This window comes from Bemisia tabaci, chromosome 7, assembly GCF_918797505.1.
Source record: "Bemisia tabaci chromosome 7, PGI_BMITA_v3".
In the NCBI taxonomy this organism is placed as follows: domain Eukaryota; kingdom Metazoa; phylum Arthropoda; class Insecta; order Hemiptera; family Aleyrodidae; genus Bemisia; species Bemisia tabaci.
Genome location: NC_092799.1, coordinates 20,123,360 through 20,143,757, shown reverse-complemented (window position 1 = coordinate 20,143,757; position 20,398 = coordinate 20,123,360). Strand labels below are relative to the sequence as shown.

At 40.7% G+C, this 20,398-nt stretch overlaps 1 protein-coding gene across 4 annotated transcripts in view; it reads right to left on the bottom strand.

The window, feature by feature from the left end:
- Nucleotides 1-20,398, bottom strand: part of ASPP (Ankyrin-repeat, SH3-domain, and Proline-rich-region containing Protein) — a 687,069-nt gene that overhangs the window by 150,872 nt on the left and 515,799 nt on the right. Inside the window, exon 1 of one of the 4 annotated variants that reach the window (XM_019040123.2) lies at nucleotides 7,096-7,845. The exons of 2 other annotated variants lie outside the window; for them this stretch is intronic. The gene's annotated coding sequence lies outside the window, so the exon portion shown is untranslated. Of the gene's footprint in view, nucleotides 1-7,095; nucleotides 7,846-20,398 lie in introns of those variants that run through there. One more of the 4 variants, XM_019040122.2, reaches the window with a different exon arrangement.

Below are 20,398 nucleotides of genomic sequence, written 5' to 3'. Positions count from 1 at the left end.
TAAGGTGTTCGTTTTGAACACCCTATTAATCGATCCTTCTCCATAGATTTAAATGACAATGATACATAGCAAAGCATATCGATACATCGAACGAGACCGAGCATATTGGTCGGAGCCGTGTCAGGTTGTCGAAGACCACGAACTACTTGACGTTTGTCGAAGACTGTCATTACCAGCATAGATAAGATACCAGGAGCATTTACAGCGCCGAGATGGATGGCAGGGAGCGAACTCGAATAAAAAAATCATAAAGCAAACCTCGAAAAGACGAACGGAATCAGAGAGGAGAGTGAGAATACATTTTCCGCGATAAGAAACTTGTGAGGAAGGGGTGAAGGGTTATGATCTGAATACCGAAAAAAAGACAACAAACGGGGGAAAAAACGAGGAACGATAAAGAATCCGAAAAGAAGTGGTGGAAAGTACGAGAAACCGAACTCCTACCCCGGGAGCTTCAAACGAAAGGAACTGCTTTACGCGGAAAAATGAAAATAAATAAATAGATGGGCAAACGAAGGGCTTCATTGGCGTGCTGAAGGAGAACGACGCATGAGCTTTTGGACGTTGTCAAATTTCCTCTGATAAAACGTCAATCTTCCGAAGAAATTGTAAATACTTTCCTTCCGAAATCTCGCAGAATTTTATTAGCTATTCTACCTAGATTAACTAATAATTTCAAGGAGAAATATCTAAAACTTTCCTTAGAAATGCATATTTTATCAAAATAAATTTGGCAACACTTGAGTGTGCATACGACGTTGTCTCTTAGGACGGTAGTTCAGGTGCCCGGGAATTACAGGAGCGTCGTTTAAAGATCGTCGGCGGAGCCGATAAGAGGGAGTTCTTTCAAGAGCCAAGTTAAAAAGGGTCGGAGAAGGGTCAAGTATAAATTGATGCCAAGATTAAATAGAAAAGTTCGCTCAGTTTCCAGTTTATGGGTGAATAAATTTCAATACACGATAACTGATTTGCTCGACACAACTTTGTGAGCTTTGAGACTGACGCTCCCGGGCTCATCAGCTCTTTCCTGATGAATGGCTCTCCATTCTCCGTTCACCATTCACCGCCGCTGCCACTGCGGCAGTTCAACTTTGCGGCTCGATGGAAAATGAATTCGCGTTCGATCGGACGCTAATTCCGCCGTGCTAAGGAAGAACGCCGTATGAGCCTTCAGACGTTGCCAAAGTTACTCGAATAAAATGTTTAGTTTGGAGAAAAGTTATGAATAATTGTCCTTGAAATTTTCAGACTATTTAGATCAAATTACGAACAAAATCCTCTGAAAAACTCTACTAGAAATATTCACAAATCTTCCTGAAAATCCGTGATTTGTCGAAAGAAATTTGGCAACCCCTGAAGGTTCATACGCCGTTCTTCCGTTTAGCACGGTAGAATTTCCCCGGCCGATAAAAGAGAAAGGGGTGAACCGGGCCGGGCGAAAGCTCGTGGTTCAACCCTCGGAAAATTAGCGATAGCCGCGTCTGGCCCCATCGCCGAAAAAACGGATCGGATGCTATGAAAGGCCAACTGATAAATTACTACACAGTGTAAAAACTGAAGGCAGAATAATTGACGTAGATTAGGGTAGGGGTGCAAACCTGTGGCGATTCTTGAAAGTTGGCAACGCTGTTCTTCCTCTATTTAAAAGTATAAAAAAAAAACAAAAAAACAATCGAATCTTGATGAGACAGCTTGCCTCACCTAAATCGATATTTTTAGGGAATTTAAATTGAGGAAAACCGGTGTTGCCAGCTTGCAAAATCGCCACTGGTGAAGACCGTAGGGAGTTCAAAAACGACGACCGTATGCCACGATCCGTACTTTTTGCCTTACGGCACGATACAGCGCCTTCATTGTCCCGTGATACTCCACGCTTTGTCGCAGAATTAGTTTACTTGCTTAACCAAATCGAACCCAACTAGGGCCCGCGCACGACATACTTCCGATTTAACTCACGGCTAAACACTCGATTTCATGGCAAAATGTCCTGTTTTCCGATGAAATGTCCTATTTGCCCCATTGTTTTGGAGCGTTGCAAAAAAAAGACAACACATCTGAAAGCTGTGATCCTAGAACCGCGAGATTGGAAATTTTCTGTTCCTCTATCAAACAGCCTATCGTCAAATTTTAAGGTACTAAAAAAAGTTGTGAAAACCTTTACAAAAGGATGAAAATACATAGTTTTAAGACATTTTTTTTCTCGTGTTCTTTACAGGAGTGATGCATTGACAACAGATTCGGGTGGGAAAACTTAACGGAGCATCGCCCTGGGCGTGAAAAATTGGTGGAAGCTTGGGCTTGAAAAGAAAATACCGGCAATGAGTAAGTTTTAAAATGCATCTCTTCGTTTTTTTCGAAAGCTGGCTTATGAAACATCGCTAAAATATCCTCGGAATCTGACGTTTCCTCGGAAACTTTGAACATAGAAGCGCTAAGAAATTTCCTATCCCACGCACCTTAAATCTTCTTGAATGCTTGCTCGACGAAGTCAATTACCACCTGGTATTCTCAACATTCCTGACTGGTTCACGTTTTTCGAGTCGGGCATTTGTCAACTATGCATGAATGCACGCAACGCGGGAGCATTGCGCCTCGAAATTTCGATGCAATTACAAGTTCAGGGTTGCCAGATCTTCACGAAAAAGGACACGCGATAGAAAATATAAAATCAAATTGAAATAACTACTTGGAATCAGAGTTAAATAGAAGGTAGACGGTGCGATTAGATTTCATTGCGATTGTTAACGTCATGATATTGACATTTCATAATAAGCTAGGTTGATTTTGGATAGATTAAACCAGAATCAACCTAATTGCAATTCATGTTTTCTAATTTCCTCCCTTGTCTACATCTTTGACAGAAAGCCGGGAAACATGCTGCCTTGAAACTATTTATCCACTTCACTTAGATTATGAAGAAAAAGCTCGATATTTTAAGCTCGAAGGTTCAATATACTTTACTGTTAAAAAAATTAATAATGATAATAAATAATTTAATTGGATGGGCGAATTTTGGTACTAGATTCGTTAAAAAATATCTGGGATTCAAGTACGGGAATGGACGAACCAAGAACACATCGGTCATGGACCAAGTTCATCCGATAAATTGTGACAAGGTTACTATAATTGGACTATATTTTGCAATGACGAACTACGATTTCTGACTCAGTTTAGGAACAACAGTTCTGCCAGTTATATCACTATGCAAATAGGTGATTTCGTGTCGGAGTCGACGGAATTAAAGTTCAGGATTGAAAAATCTATTGAAATTTCGCTTGATAGGCTTGGAAAGATCTCGACAGGTCGCCGCCATTTTATCATGGGTATCCAGCTTTTGATACAACGAAGAACCCCTCACGATCCGGTGCGTAAAACCATCGCCAAGGCTCTGCCACTACGTGACGTTAACTATGTGTGCACGCAGGCTGAGAACGTAGCACCTCTCCAAAAACAATGCTTAAAACGTGCATAAGTATTTCCGGATAAGCGTACTAACTCTCCTTGCCTCCCCCTCGCAAGGCGCACAATGGGGCTAGAAGATCGAACACTTTAAAAGCTTATACTTTCGTTAACAAAAAATGTAAAGGTTTGATTCATCGGTTGTCTCGGAATTTTGTTTTTACTGACCACGATTTAATATTTTTAAGATGACGAAATGAACATTAATTGTTTTCAGTTTAAGTATAAAATTTCAAATCCAACCTCTCCTGTTGGCTGTTCCGCCGTGCTAGGGTAAACGCCGTATAGGTATTCTAGTGTTGCCAAATTCCCTCTCGGAACGGATCTATTTTTGAAGAAAGTTATGAGTATTTTCCCTTGAAATTTTCAGATCTTTTTGATCAAATTTCGAACAAAATCCTCCGAAAAAGCGGAGGAAGGCTATTCACAAATTTTCCTGGAAAATGTGTTGTTTTTTCGGAGAAAACCTGGCAACGCCTGATGGCTCATACGGTGTTCTTCCTTCGCACGGCAGTATTACCATTGTGCGGCGTCAGCGAGGGTCCGCAGGAATATTTAGAATGCGTGTTAGGTATAAACTTTGATTAGAGGAGGATTTGAAGCGAAAGAAGGTGCTTCCGGTAATAGTTAAGTGGGACTGCGTTTTTTTAGTGGTGGGTGAGGGGGAGGGGGTGAAATAATTATTTCCTCGACGACCGACTGCCGCCCTTCCGCGCCTATCTACACTATCAGCCGAATGCCCAGTGGACTGCGGCAGGGTTTGCTAACGGGGAGACTTCATGCTTGGCAGCGTACGAATAGACACGGTGAAATAGTGACTCACTGAACTCCAGTACATTCATGCGATATGTTAAATGGTTCGCTATTTAAAGCAGAAAAAAAATGTGCTATTTGTCGACGTGTAGCCAGGATAAAATATGAGTGATCCCATTCAAAGCAACCATGTTTTTGCTAATTATACATAGGTATTTAGTTGATAATTCATCAGATAATTTCATACTAATTGCACTTAAAATTTAAGCGGAAGGGGGGGGGGGGAAACAGTGAAGAAGGTGGCCCGATCTGCACGTAAGAAGGTGGTAAAATGGTGTTTTTCCCACAAAATGTGGACCCAGCGCTATTTTACCACCTTAAAGAAAGTTTCAGTAAACAAAGAACTCTACGCTTTTAGTAATTTTTTGGTGGTTGTGTTGGTGCGTGTAAATAGTTGAAGCAAGTTTTCGACCCAGGGACGATTCTCATAATTTTGATTTTTTTTTTTTTTAATTCCGGCGAAAAGTTGTATTTTGTTTACGGCTTCATGTTTCCTGCTATGATTTTGACCTGAGAAAGGTCAAAAAAATTAACACTGTACTGAGTCATCCCGCCCTGCCAAATGCACCTGTAAAAAACGAGCATTGATTGCCGAAGTGACAAACAACACTACAGAATGATACACTCCGAATGCAGAAATAGCGCGGGGGAAGTGGACGTATTTATGCCAAAAGGAACTATGTGCATAGGGTTTTCGTGAGACATAGTTCTTTTTAGCATAAATACGTCCAAATGTCAGCTACATCGAATATCAATCCAACATGAAGGTGATCAGCGCTCTCAGCAGGATACCACTAAATTAACTCCTACGTCGTGAAGAGGTATGCCCGGAAAATTGAAGGCGATATTTTTTACGTGAATCGGTAGGGTCAATCGCGTTATATAAATAGATTTTAGGACAACAACGCAAAAGAAAATAGCTTGCGGAGAGAAACTGATTGCAGGTCAATCCAAAAAAAGAATAGCATAAATTCTTCGATGAGTTAAGGAAAATAACTGACGCACATACAAACAGATTTCGTGAAATCGTTATATTTATGTGGCAGGTAGTCAGCAATCGTCGGTAATTTGCAAACTTCCTACGCGTAAACACGTCGGATTACAACTGTTCGCAGCGACAGAGTAAAGGTTTCATTGATAAAGAAATTCAAGACTCGGACCTCCGCTCGGGGCGCCTTCAAATCCAGCGATACTCTCCGCTTTGCCTAGGAGTTAGTTTAGTTGCTTAACCTAACCAAACCCAAGTAAGGTCACTTATGTCAGTACACGCACTAGCGAGTGTGCTACCATGCATTCAAGAATAAGAAAAAAAGTCTTGTTTGATTTCAAAGCATACTAATCACAACCAAGTTTCTTTATTTTTAAATTTTTTTAGATTTGTTCACTCAAAACGATAAGATTGCAATTTGCCGGTAAATGCTAAAATTGCCGGCGACATTTATGAAGAAGAGAGGCAACACAGCGAGGTCGAATGCGGAAATAAATTTTCGATGAAGTCTCCTACAGCCAAAACTGACAAGTCATGTCAATCAGAATTGAAAAAAGAAGTAAAAAAAAAAAACAGCTTTGCGTTGACGGATTATAGGCGTAGATAGCGAGCACAGGGGTTACAATCGGACGGAAAAAAAATACGCTGTATACGAGCACCATTCATCGCCGGCGTGACAAGTAATAAAGCAAATGAATTAGTGCAGAAAAACAAGGTTCATAAATAATATATACGAGTCTGATGGTAACCGGCAAAAAAGAGGAGGGAAAAATGTACTCGGGAAATTGAGAATGGTCGGAATATCGACGCTGTGATTGTTTTGCGGGGCTCGCTGAAAAGTTACGACTGGCTCGGGGTGGGTTCCCCGAATTCGAAAATAACATCACGCCAGTATAAATATTAAATTAACAGTAAATTAACCCCTTTTTCGCTCCTCTTTTTTGTTCGGCTGTTATTTCGTTGGATAAATAACTCGCTACGCTTCAAAGAATCGGCAAAGGTCAATCACATTTCGTTAATTTCTCTCTCGTTTTCCGTGCCGATTCTCTCATAGACTCTCGATTCCAAATGGAAATAAAAGGCAGAAAAACATCAGGACCACTCAATGATTTTTTTTGTTGATGATTACTAATTGATTAGTTTCATCCATGTGATGATCCTTTGTATGCAAGATCTTTTGGTGTTCGAGTTTTTATCCAACGCTCATTTTGTATCCGTCCAGATTAAAAATTGGAGTTTAGAGAAATTATTAATTTAAATTGAAAAATCTCTAGATGTTTAGTAAATTAGTGCTTGGGAGAATTCGAATAAATCTCAGCTCGCTAGTCCACAAATAAGTATAATTTGAGCACTTCAACAAGACTAATGGAGAAGTATAATTAAACTATTAAAAAAAAAAAATTAAACGTCATGCGGCGGGCTTTTCCACACATCTGTTGTGATTTCAAGAAGTAAGAAAAGTAAATGTAAGATCAATTCAAACTGTCATGAGCAGATTTTAGAAAATAAATCATCAATGATATAATAAACTGTTACATTACGTGCGTACATTTGGGGACGTAAAAATCTCTTAAAATACAAATTCATGTATAATCTTAATAAGAGGTATTGTGATTCCTCAAGTTTTTTTTTTTTTTTTTAACTTTTTCCTTGGTGTTTTCTGATAGGATTGAAGGCACATCCTAATTCATGTCTGCACAAAAAAACAATTAATTCCAAAAAGAGTGTTCACATCAACAGTCAAGATATGCAACATGTGTGTGTTCACGCACAAGTAGAAACGTGGAAATGCCCGAATCATGACGTGAACGTCTGCAAAAATTGCATAAAATTACCTTTTCCGCGCAAGGTCATCCATACATTCCAAAAAAAGCGTCGGAATTCCAGGCGATAGAGGCGGGACAATCCTTAGAAAATCGGCGAAAGCACTGTCATTAACTAAAACCACTCAGAACGAAACGGAGACATGCCCATCAAAAATCTCCCGATACGCACGGTAAAATCATTTTCCGAACATTTGTTTACAAAACGAAACAAAATAAAAGGGGCTCAAAAGAAAATCATTTGACGGAGATCGTGGGTCACCATGAAAATACAGAAACACTTGTTCCTGAGAACTGTCGTGAAACATTAAACAAGGTAATCGGGCGAAAAAAAAAGAAAAAAAAATCACAATTGCACTCAGCCCGGGCTACGATGAGTCAAAGACGGAAAAAAACTGAAAGGAGCATTTCTAAATTACAATTTTAAAAAGTAAAGCAAGATTACACATTCACATTCAAAACAATCAGCTCGTCTTCAATGTAAAAAAAAAAACAAACAAACAAACAAACAAAAAAGTCCAGAACAGTTTAAAGGAAAATTCGGTCTCAAAAAGTGACGCGACACCAAACCACGGGGAAAATCGGCACAGATCCAAAAACACGATTCCGAGAAATCCGAAAATTTTCGAGATCCGCTCAGAGCGATTTCCGATCGCCGCGCGCGGCACAGGACACGCGCATCCACATGACGCCGGGGCCGATTCGAGAGCCGTACTGAAGCAACTCCCAAGTCGAGACCCGCGAGGTGGTAGACAAAGGTTTGGGGTGCTGGTTTGAATTGAAGGGACGCGCGCCGGGCCCCGCGGCCGGCGGGGGGGGGGGGGGGGGGTCGTCGCCGTCGGAGAGCGCGCTCTGGCGTGAATGCGCCGCACCGAAAACGGCCGTTACGGCTGGCTACGGCCAGCGCCGCCGGTGTGGTGGACCTTCCTTCCACCTGAACCTGAGGGCGAGAGGTAGTTTCATAGGTTTCGTCTGGCTCAGAGATTGGCGGGTCGTCTCGCGTATGCGGGTCCAATCACGAGAGGGGAGTTGCGTCACTGCAAGGTCGCGGGTAGGGTCATCACTGAAAAAAAATTCTCGGCGCTTTTACCAAGATCCGTTGGTACCTTTACCATCTCACTTTTTTTTACCAATTATTGGTAATTTTACCAAGACAGACTGGTAAGCTTACCTAAAAACCGGTATTTTTACTGTTTTTTTCAGGTAAGAATACCACTTTTATTGGTAATCAATTCCCGGTAACTTTGCCATTTTATCTCGGTAGTTCTACCACAGTCGATAAAAAATATTGGCGTTTTTACCAAGGTCCAGTAAAATTACCGAGAAAGTTCAATAATTTTACCGAGATTTCTCGGTAAAATTACCAATTCCATAAATGGTAATTTTACCAAGAAAAACTGGGATCAAATAGAACCCTGAATTCTTGGTAATTTTACCCTTTTCTTAGTAAATACACCGAGATTTTTTTTTCAAAGCAACGGACGAAATCCGAAAAAGATGCACCGTGAGTTGTTTGCTGTTGAAATGACGTTTTCTCATTATCACAGGCACAAGAAACTCGGTAAAACCGCACTGTCTAGATGGTACGATTGATACGAATCATAGTTCGTCGCCCATCTGTCAGCGTTAGGGTGCAGGTACCTCGGTTTCAGCATGAGCCCCAAAAAGCATGAATTTATTGTAGAACAGGGCTCACATAGAAATTGATTAACGCCCTTATCAAATTTCAAGATAAAACATTCATGACTCTCCTCAAAAATAAACATTCCATTCACTGGGAAAAAAACACATTGGATCTAGAGTCCAGACTCCTAAAATCATCGACAGGAAAAAGTACTCTTGATTCAATCAGAATCTAGCTTAAATCAAGAACCAAGTCTCTTAATTTAAGCGGATTTCGTTTTGATTCAAGCAAAAATCCAATTGAATCAAGAGTATTTTTTCTTGTCGATGTTTTCAAGAGTCTGGACTCTAGATCAAATGTGTTATTTTTTCCAGTGTTGGAGAAAATTTGGCTACTCTCAAATGTTCATACGGCATTTTTTCCGTAACCCAGCGATACAATTCGGATGAAAACACGCGGAATGATGGATACCAGCTCCACGATTGCGCAATGCGTTTATTCGTTCAATCAACTCGACGAAGATCATCAACACGACCCAAATTTCGTGAATCATCTGAGGCGTCAAATTACCGCACCAAAAAAGAAAGAGGAGAGATGCATCTCAAACTCTGATCTCTTCCAACGCACTGAATAAAAAACAAGTGATCGAAACGGAGATCGAGTTCCCTCTCTCTCAATTTCATTGATCTTCCATGCCCCGGATTCGGGGAAAGATGGATGATGGCATAATTACATGACATACCTCGATTTCTTAGGATTTACGTTCGGAAAAACGCATAGCGTTCGATGGAATAATGTTATTTACATTTCGGCTTTAACGCCTCATCATAAGAGGAAACTCCATTACCAAGTTTTACACCGAAACATAGAGAGCGATGACCCTTGCTTCACTGCGTCGATATAGTATGCTCTTAACAGCCAACTGGTAAGAATTATCTTGCACGTGACTGGTTTTTTCAAGAAATAAAAGAGAAAATTGGAAAAATACATAACGTGCCATATCCTCCTGATCATTCAACCATTTAAATTTAGAAACAATGATGAACATATTGAACATTGGTGCCTCCAGATCAATGGCGTTTTCTGCACGGAGAAAAGTTAATTTCCCAAAGAAATTTTGAAATGAATTATAATTAACGATCATCATCAACGCATCATGATATTCTGTACAAACTTTTAATTTCCATTTTTCAATGATCTCCTATGTGTGGCGATGGTGGTATCGTTATCATAGACACTCTAATTTAGTGGACTGCAATTCGAAACCTATTTCGCCTTCATTTGAGCGGGTAGGCAAAATGCGCTCCCACGAGTTAAAATAGTTGTATCCCTCCGCCTTGCGCACAAATTAGGTGGATTGCATTCTTCCGAGAGGTGCGGTCATTCTTACAATGGACCACTAGACAAGGTACGAATTTAAGCATTTTGATTTTAACCAGAATTTCATGTAAAACATGATTCGCGCAACGAAAATTACTGAAACCAAATCCTAACGGAGATATCAATATTTTTATTTCACATTGGTTACGAGGAATTTGAACTGCCCGCTCACAAGGAACTCAAAGCTCTACGTGAGTCAAATCGCGCACTGCAACGGTTTCAGCAAGCTTCTCAATCAAGCAGTGTTCATTTCCCACATGTGTTTTTCAAACTAGGTATAAGTAATTTGATATAGCTGAGTCAAAGCGTCAAGGTTGAGGTTACCAGATTTTTTAATCGCAGATGCGTTCATGATAACGTTTAGCGCGCGATGTGAATCACGTAGAGCATTGAGTTTTCATGAGCGGGTGGTTTCAATTCACGCACCAAGAATCATTGAATATCTTCGGAAGGAGTTGATTTCGGTAATTTTCGTTGTGCGCATCGTATTTTACGTGAAATTTTAGTGAAGAAACGTGTATCAGGAGGCTGAAATTCGTACCTTGTCTAGTGGTCCATTAGAGCGTGGAAAGTTATTAGTCACTTTTTTGTCATTGTTTTAAATTCATATGTATAGTTGCAATTGAAAACAATTTTTGTTATTTGTTCTTTTTTTTAAAAAAAAAAAATTGTTTTGTTTATGGTGGACTTAGTTAATAGTGCGTCCATTTATTTTAAGCCATTCAAACATAATTGAAGTGCTGGTTGCAAGGAGGGTATTTCTCGGCTGCGATGCTTGAGAATCTTCCTCACTAATTTGTATTTTGGAGTGTATGGCAGGGGCGAGACATGAATGATCCAATATCGATATTTTCTCTGTTGAACCTGAGGTAAAAGATCGATTATAACGGTGTTTGTTGCGGACACCCTGTTTATCAATCCTTTTCCAAAGGTTTAAATACCAGATCAATCGATATTTCGCAAAGCACGCCCCACCACTACTGGTGTATTCGTATTTTGAAGTTTGCTGAGTAGTTTGGGTAGAAATTAGCACCGGCATTAAAATCGCCAAGTTGAGTATATAACCTACTTTTAGCAAGGCGAGGTTTGTAGACGACACAAAGCGCGAATCCACGCGAAGGCAATTATTGCTGCACGGAGGGTGTTTTCGAACTACCTCAAGAATTGAAGGAAAAATAGCATTCTGGATTACTTTCATACCTCCTCCGTGTCAATATTGCTTCCTCTAGGAACGCCTCGTCACTGAACTGTAACAGTGGTAGTAGTATTTAACTTATGAAAGCGATCTTTGCAAATTCAGGCGTAGAGAAATAATGACCCCTGCCTCTGATAGACATTAATTTTACTTTCATTTCGCACGAATGATCCATCATAAATAATGACTGATTAAACAGGGTGGAAACCGAAGTCATTTCGAGCAAAGTAATTGTGGACGGATGCAACCGAAGAAAAGTTCGTGACTGGAGAAGCATGACGCCATAAAAGCGAGTGGAGTCGAACAAAAGCGGACCCGTACGCCACCGCCGCCGCCGCAACGGCAAACACGAAAAATTCGACCAAAATCAATTATTAAACGGTACCAGCATACCGACACAACGACACTCAGATGTATTATTAATTACAACAAAGCACAGAGAGATACACGAGGTTGCCAACGGACCAAGAAAAAGGAACTATTGTTTCTGATGTGGAAAGTAAATCGAGTATGACGAGTAAGACATAAACCGCTGGAAAAAATAAAAAAAATTGTGTGATTTTTTTTATTTTTCTTCTAACTCATGTAAAAATTATAAAAATTGTGAACAAAAATTTTTTGGGGGCATTCCGGTGAAAGAGTAGATTGTTTGAGTCTATGCTTTTAAAACAAGCGTCAAAAACAAGAAAGGAAAAGAGAAAAATCATTTAAAGTGTACGCGAAATTATAATTTTGCCTCCCGCCCACCTCGCAAAATCTGACAGAATTTTGTCTACGAAAGATTAAATTGGATCTCTGGTGAAGAGCTTTGGTGGCAATTATTTAATAAATAAAATATAAAATACCATTTGAAAAATAAGCGTTTGTACTTTTAATCATACACTGAAAAAAAGTCAAAATCTCAACTATACTTCCAGTTGATTTTAGTGCCATCCTCTAGAGAAGTGAAGGCACCAGCCAGCGGTATAGTTAATCCAACCACTCTTAAGCGGACTGAAAGGGCACCAGCTAGAGGTATGGTTGACCTAACCACACTTTCAGCTGACTTGACCAATGACCATACCTTTGGCTTGTGCAACTACTCTAACGTCTGTCGCCAAAATTAGCTAAAAGAATAGTAGGGATTGGCATACTTTTTTCCGTGGACTTAACAAAAAACTAAACGAGGTATTCTCTTTTCTTGGAAGGTGCTCAACCTTGATCTAGGAATTCTTGAAAAACTGGGAAGATAATCGAACCCTACACAGCTGTGCTAAGGAAGAACGCCGTATGAACCATCAGGCGTCGCCAAATTTTCTTCGATAAAACACGAATTCCCTGGTAAACTTATGTATATTTTTCTTCCAATTTTTTAGAGAATATTCTTTGTATTTTCATCTAAAGTTCCTGAAAATTTCAAGGAAAAATATTCATAATTTTTCTCATAAATAAACATTTTATCAAAGGAAATTTGGCAACTCTCAAATGCTCAATCTGACGGAAGTTTCATCGCACGCCTACAGCAGGATTAGTTCTTGTGTGATTGTTGAGCACGACAACCCTGCAGAAATATTACGAAACCACCGGGAGCAGTGCGGCGCAGCGCTGCGTCGAAATAGAGTCAACGCTCAACGGGCAAGCAACAATGGAGAAAATGTTTACTTTCCAGCATACACTGATTGCCTGAGAAGTTGTTTAATATTTGATTATTGTGTCATGACTCGTGATCGTCGGAATCGCTAGCGCCTCGTCACACCGCTTCCGCGTCACGGCGACGCGCGACGCCTCGCAGCAGAAATTCGCCAAAAATGCACCGAGAAAGGCGCCAGCGCCACTCGAATTTCCCGACTATCAAAACCGGTGGCGCGGCATGCTTTGTGATACATCGATTGATCCGCCATAGACCGTATTCGATACCGGTCCGATGTATCGTTTGGTCCAAAACAATAGAGCATAACCTCAAACCAAACTGTTAGGATTTAAGTTGGAAAAGCTGAAAATGAGAAATTTCCTGACAATTTCCCTTTGCAATGGCATTTGGTACTCAAAAGAATAAAAAATCTGTTACAAAAGACCCGTTCTCTCAGATTTCTGAATTTACTTTTGAGGCTATGTTTATGTTTTGAACCAATCGATATCGATACAATCTCACCCGTTGATGTATCGATACGATCTATTGAGATCCGGTTCCAGTTCGGGCGAACTCGTGTGGACAGCATGCCTCGTTTCAAGGAATAAGTTCCGGGAACTGAGAAGTTCGAAGAATAAGTTCCGCGAACTGCGCTCGTGTGGACAGGGCCTAATAATCGATTTTTACCATGGCTTCAAAAGGCGAAAGTTTGATAATCGATCGTTCACGCCTCGCCCCTGACAGAACCCCCGTTTGCACCGAGTTCGACAGAAACGCGCTAAGTTCATATTAGGAAAAAAATGAATTTGAATTCAACTAGTCCTAAAATTTCGCACGTTGAAAATTCAAAATCGAGAAGTGATATTTTAGTCATCAAAACAGGCGTTGAATTTCGTCTCTACCATTGATTCTTAGGGTAAAACTACGGAGGTGGGCTCTCTGGCCGTTTTCACTTTTTCAATGGAAATTCTTAGTTTTCATAACCATTAAATAACTGATGAATCTACCATGGCATGCATACACATATTTGAAGACCACTTACGGATAAGACCCGTCCTTTACCAAAATGTTTGCGAAAAAGCGCTTACCTGAAAAAAATAAGTAAATTAAAATTAGATAAACAAACTGAAATGATAAAAAATACATCTAAGGGGGCATGCGAACATGAATACAGAAAAGATCGGCTATGCAATTAATAGTAATACCATTGGAGTGGCCGTCGGCCGATTCATATATTACAGGGGGATTGAATGTACCTCATTAATATTTGAGGTAAATGCTGCTTAATAATTACGTTCGTACATATCCTTGACGGTTGAAATAATTAAGAAAATGTTGAAAATATTTGTTCATAGAAAGAGAGAAAGAATTAGTAAAAAAGGAAATTTTCTGCGAAAAAACGAAGATTCAAGCCTCTCGGGAAAGGGGTCCATAGCGAAAAATTTCGTTTGAGAAAAATGCATTTTAAGTTTCAATAATATGGTGACTTACATCGGAGAAAGCTCCGAGTCCAAGGAATGTAATTTCCAAAATTCTACTTGTTTTTCTAATTTATATGTCTCCGTTAGAGGCCAGAAAGTATTGATGAAAACTTCGAATGTATTTCTCTAGAGCGCGATTTTTCCATAACGGCCCTTTTTCCTGGGAAACTCTTCAATTGCGTTCGGATCATCCCCTGTGCACAAGACATCAAGTAACGTCAACTCATCGTCGTGGACATTATGCGAGTATGTAACACGATTATTTCATTAAAAATACACTGTAAAAAAATATGGTAGATTTTACCATATACCCTGACACAGTGATACGAGTAAGGTGATAAACACCAGACTCTATGTTAGTATTTACCATATCATGGTATGTATCACCTGAGTTCTGGTGAATAGTACTATAATTCTGGTTATTTTCACTAAATAGTCGTGTGAAAAATCAAGCAGACTTATTGCAGATGTTACCCTTATTTTTGTTTGAGTGTACAGTAACAAATACCACAGAAAGCTAGTATTCCAAGGTCTTGACTTGCCCTCTCTAGGGTTGATACATCAGTTTGAGGCCTGCTGCCGCCCGCCTAGGGTAAATTTCGTTGCTCTTCTTACGTAGAGACGTGCCTTTATTTCCGTGTGAGCCCTGAAAAACATGGATTTAAATAGAGAACAGGGTTCACGTTGAAATTGAGATACGCCCTTACGTCAGAGGAGCCACGATTTATGATCTGTCCCGTCCTGAACAGCGCGTGGTGCCGTCATTAGTTTACTACAAATCAGTTTTTTTTCAGACACGGCGGGGGCTGCGGGTAAATTAACCCGAATAAAGGGCTGGGGATCTGAGCTGAGATTAAGACAATAGGCCGCCCGAAAGTGGCCAACGACACCGGAGGTATCGGTGGATGGTGATTATCCGGAAACCGGCCGCCGGTTACGGCCACCAGGGTTGCGACATCAAGATGAGTCAGGGTTTCCATAATTTCTTCATTCTCAAATTCCCTGATTTTTATTCCTACTACTTGACTCCGAAATATCGGAATTTTGCAACTTTCCTTGACTTTTATCTGGTCTCCGAGCAACCGGATGAGTTTGACGCTTTACGAGCTTTTTAAGTATGTAAAAATTCTCTAAACTTTGGACAAAGGAGAGTTATCATAGGCAGAGGTGTGGCGCGCTTTGCGATATAACGATTGCTCTGCCATTTAAACACATGGAAAGGAATCGATGAACAGGGTGTTGACGAACATCTTAATAATCGATTCTTTACCATTGCATCAAATGGGGGAAATATCGACAGATCGCAAAGCACGCCACACCACTGATCATAGATAAGGGCCATTTCTGAGCCCACCCTAGCTGAATTTCCTCGAATCTACAACTTTTTACACATTGAGTGTATACATATCACGGCAGGGACCAGGGACACGTTACATTGTTTTTTAGCTTCTTTTTTTTTTAGATTCTTTAATTATTTTTCGACTGTTGCTAATTGCCGCGAGACCGGTCAAAACTCCGATCGAATCAAGCGTATTTTTTCTTGGCAATGTTTTTAAGAGTCTGGACTCTGGATTCGCACGCGATTTTATTTTCCAGCGCACTTTTATCTCACAATATCATCTGATTGTGAGAGATTTTGAAAACGTTCGCTGGCGCTTACACGGAATGTGAAGTTCCATTGCTTTGACGGATGAAATATTGAAAATACCCGAATGTCACTTACTCGTAGCAGACAAGATGCTCTTTCCGGAACCCGCTCGGCAATCTCGTGGATGGGCATCTAATTGGGTCGCTACACAGAGGGTCGTGAGGTTGTTTATGTCATTTATATGTTAGCTTTCAGAGTTCTCACCTTATTGATTACCGTCCCGTCTGGTTAGGGACGATGTTGCTTCCAACAGTATCCCTCTCTAAAACCCTCCGGAAATGTCTTGTGTACTCAGTTTGCAGTGATCTACTTTTTCCCACAATTTTACGTCCTTTGCGGTATTTTCACTGTGGCTATGTAATTTGGAGTCCCCCCCCCTTCTTGTTCTTTTTTTTCTGCGTTGGTTTTATTGTGGCCACTGGCGGATACACGATAATGGTTGTGAAGGTTGTTATTTTGATAATACTACGATATGTCCAAAAATAAAATTGTTCCAAGATCGAAAGTCACAAAACAACAATGGACAAACTGATGGCGCGTCCAACTGCAAAAAAGGCCAAAGTTTGGCCACATTTTACAATCGCTTTGGCCACTTTTGTTTCCGGACTTTTAATCTTGGGACAAACCTTCTCGGACATGAGAGCCGTGCGTAAATTACATACCGCTCTTGAGGGGGAGGTAGGTCGAGTAGAGCGATACGGTGCGCCATTTTGGTTTTACGTGTTAAAAGTGTGGGGATCTAAGTCACCAAAGTGTTACGATGGGGGAGGAAGGGGGACGGTAAAAAATGCCGAAAAAGTGCGTAACATAATTTAGGGGCGGTACCCTATCGTTCTGTCACTGTTACTTTTACAGAATACGCTTCTATCTCGTTTTCTCAAGGAACTCGATTTAGGCAAGCAGCATCAAAGCTCGAGGGGTAAGATTTTAGCGGTGCAAAACTGAGTTCCCCAGCAGGACATTTAATATACGTACTTTGTTTACCCCGACTGTCAGAAGGGCTCGAGAGGTTTACGGTGGAGGGTAGGAGGCTGGGAGGGGTAAACGCGAAAGGGGTAAAACAAGGGCCGCGGGGGTGCATCGCTTGTTATTCGGAAAGTAGCCGCTTAAATTTACCCCCTATATCGCGGTTCATTTGAATAGTTCTCATAACTGCCGTGACTCCAATACATTATTCTCTCACATTTATACCATAAAGCATGGCGAAGCAGCAAGTGTCTTCCCAAATTTAGGGTTCTTCTACTGACTTTGGATCATATCTAGAAGTTTGGTGGGATATAAGAGGCCTGAGAACACTTCTGGCACTTAAACATGCTATTTTCACTTAAAATCTTGTATACACTCTCGTTTGTGGTTTTCCGGGTTATCGTTCTATTTTTCTATCCCTCTCTATCCCTTCTAGTGACAATGAATACAGAAGGTCTCCACTAACATTCAAGACTTTTAAAAAAACACCTCTCTAGATAGGGAAACTAATGACACATACATTTTTTCTAAAATGAGTTGGATGCGTTGGTGCCTTGTTTCTAAGAGTGTCCCAAGTCATGGAATGTTTGAGTTTGCACTTTTTCTTGTAGAGATCGTATCGAGTTATATTTCCTTTGAGTGTGATCCTACGCCTGACTCTAGGTACTGCGTCTACGTAAGACTGATTCTACGTCTAATAAATCAGGAGTCAGCTATTTATTTAAACACGCACGATGATAAAATTCCACACATACTATCCAGTGTTCGAAACTCACAGGCGCCAACGCGCCAAATCGGCCGAGAAATCGGTCATGAAAAAATCGGTTGCCTAAATATGAAGGCTCTCTACCATCGTGGCCCCTAAAATTTGCTCCCCCCCCCCTCCCCCAAAAAATCATAGTTTTTCTGCTTGGTGACTTGTCGACATTTCTCCTAAGTAACAGCTACTGGTTCTGTAACTAAAACATCTTGCGTCTAACTTGTCACTAAATGCGCCGTGTTACATAGGCAAAAAGTCAATTTGGCCCCTAAAAAATCTCTAACGGCCCCTAAAAATCTAGCTTGATGCGCCACATGGCTCCTAAAACTCCAAGGAGAGTTTCGAACACTGACCATACCTTAAACAATGACAAATATTACCTCGGTCTCACTCAAATGCTGGCAAAAAAAAAAAAAAAACCTGTATTATACTGAATGCTACGATATCGTCTTCGTCATTGAAAAATCGATCCATCCGTCTGCCTAACGACCGCCATCAAAGCCCGTGGCTTCAATCAGCGATGAAACCCTCCGGATGCACATTAAAACTTCCTCCGACCGATGAAAGATGATGACGTCACGAATTGAAGAATCGACTTCCCAACTCGCATCTTTAAATAAATTTCCCTCCAGTGAATTCCTCGAGAAGCATCTCCTCGTAATGACGGCATTCTCCCTCTCGACGAATTAATCATTTAAATTCGGTAAATAAAATCGGCCAGGGTGTTTGTCGACAAAGTCGTTCATTGAAGAGGGCTCTTGGCACTGTTCGCAGTGCGATTGACACCAAAGGCGTGGCGTGCTTTGCGATATATCGATTGATCCGCCGTATAAACCCGTGGAAAAAGATCGATAAACAGGGTGTTCGCAACGAACACTTTAAAGATCGATTCTTTACCATAGCTTCAAATGGAGAAATATCGATAATCGATTGTTCACGCCCCGCCACTGATTGACACTTTTTTGTGAGGTGATCACCTCATTCTACTCTGTCAACGAGGGTCGGGGTTCAAATTGTTTTTCAAGTATATACTGAAGTTGGTTTCTTTACGGAAGCAAGTGTACCCCTGTTCCAGCATTAATTTAATTCAGTGGGGCATGACTTGTTGAAATGTGTTTTTTGGAATATTATCTCGAAAAAAGTATAATTAGAGAGAGCAGATAATTTAGACTGCATTTTGCGATACGGAATTACAATTTCTGGCTCGTTTTTTAAAACAACGTACATGCCACTCCTTCCCTACGCACATAGGTGCTTTTGTGGAGGAGCCAGAAATAACAGTGGTTTCTCATTGCAAAATGTAGTCCATTTTGTCTGTTCGTGTTTTTTGTCACCATTGATTTAACGATAAATGTGATACATGTGCTGAATTTGTATTCAATATAAATTTAGGAAAATTTGATTGATTGATTTAAAAGAATTAGTTAAAAAAATTGATTTAAATTCAATTAAGGTCTCTTGACACTTCGTCGCCCCTCTGGTGTAAGGGCGAATCTCGATTTCCGCACGAGCCCCAGAAAGCATGGATTTATGTGTAAAATAGGGCTCACGTGGAAATCGAGATACGTCCTTGTTTCCTAGGGGTGACGACTTATGTGGTTTCATCCTGGTAAGAAACACGTAGCCGCAAATGCTACAAAAATATATGTATATTTTACATAGCAATATGTTTCATAAACCTGTTTGGAATGGGTATGAATTTGTGGCCACATTTGAAACTGAAAATATTTTGATCGGTCGAGCGAACAATAAGCCACATCTGTCTAGAAACGAGTAGCATGAATTACAACAACATAGGTACGTCACGTCGAGTCATTACTTCGTGCTGTGAGCACTGCGATTAGTGAGAAATGGGCCTTATTAATCCGCCTGGCCACAATGCTGAAGAGTTGCGGAAAAGAGCAGTAAGTCCAACCCGAGATGAACTTCGAGACTCATAAAGCCACGTGCTGGCAATGACTCACACAGGGATGCACAATGCACATACTGCTGTCTTATCTAACACGGCAGAATGAGATATGACAGTGATGTCGCATACGTGTTGAATAAATGGCGTGTGCATCCGATTGCCAAAGGAATGAGACAATGAGTCATCTTTCGCTCCTAGACAGCAATATCATCTGAATGAAAAGAGAACTGACTGACCACGGGTAGAGTCCACGCCAAATAAGTGTACGCACCTCTGAACTGCGACAGAAGATCGGCTGACGTCACTTCTACATGTAGAGTGAATGGAATAACTACGATGGTGGATTTTCTGTTGCAGTCTAAAAATGCATAAACTCATTTGGCGTGGACTCTTACTTATTTGCGAACGTCACTTAACACTCTTTCCTCGGTGAAGTCACAGACGTACGAGTATGCTCTCACCCCCGCTACAGCGTATCCAATCAAAAAACCAGTCAAGTGGAATAAGTACAGTGATTCAATTTGTGATTGGTCGTTTGACCACACCACACACATACTGAATTATTCGTTTTCAGCGAATTAGACTAACTATTTGCGTGAAAATTCAACACGATATGTATCCTGCAATCGCATTACTCAAACGAGTCTCTAATTCGTATATTGAAGCTATGAAACCCTAACACTTCCAGGGAACGGCTACAGCCGCTCAGGACTATTCCACGCTATTTTCCCTGAACCTAGGGG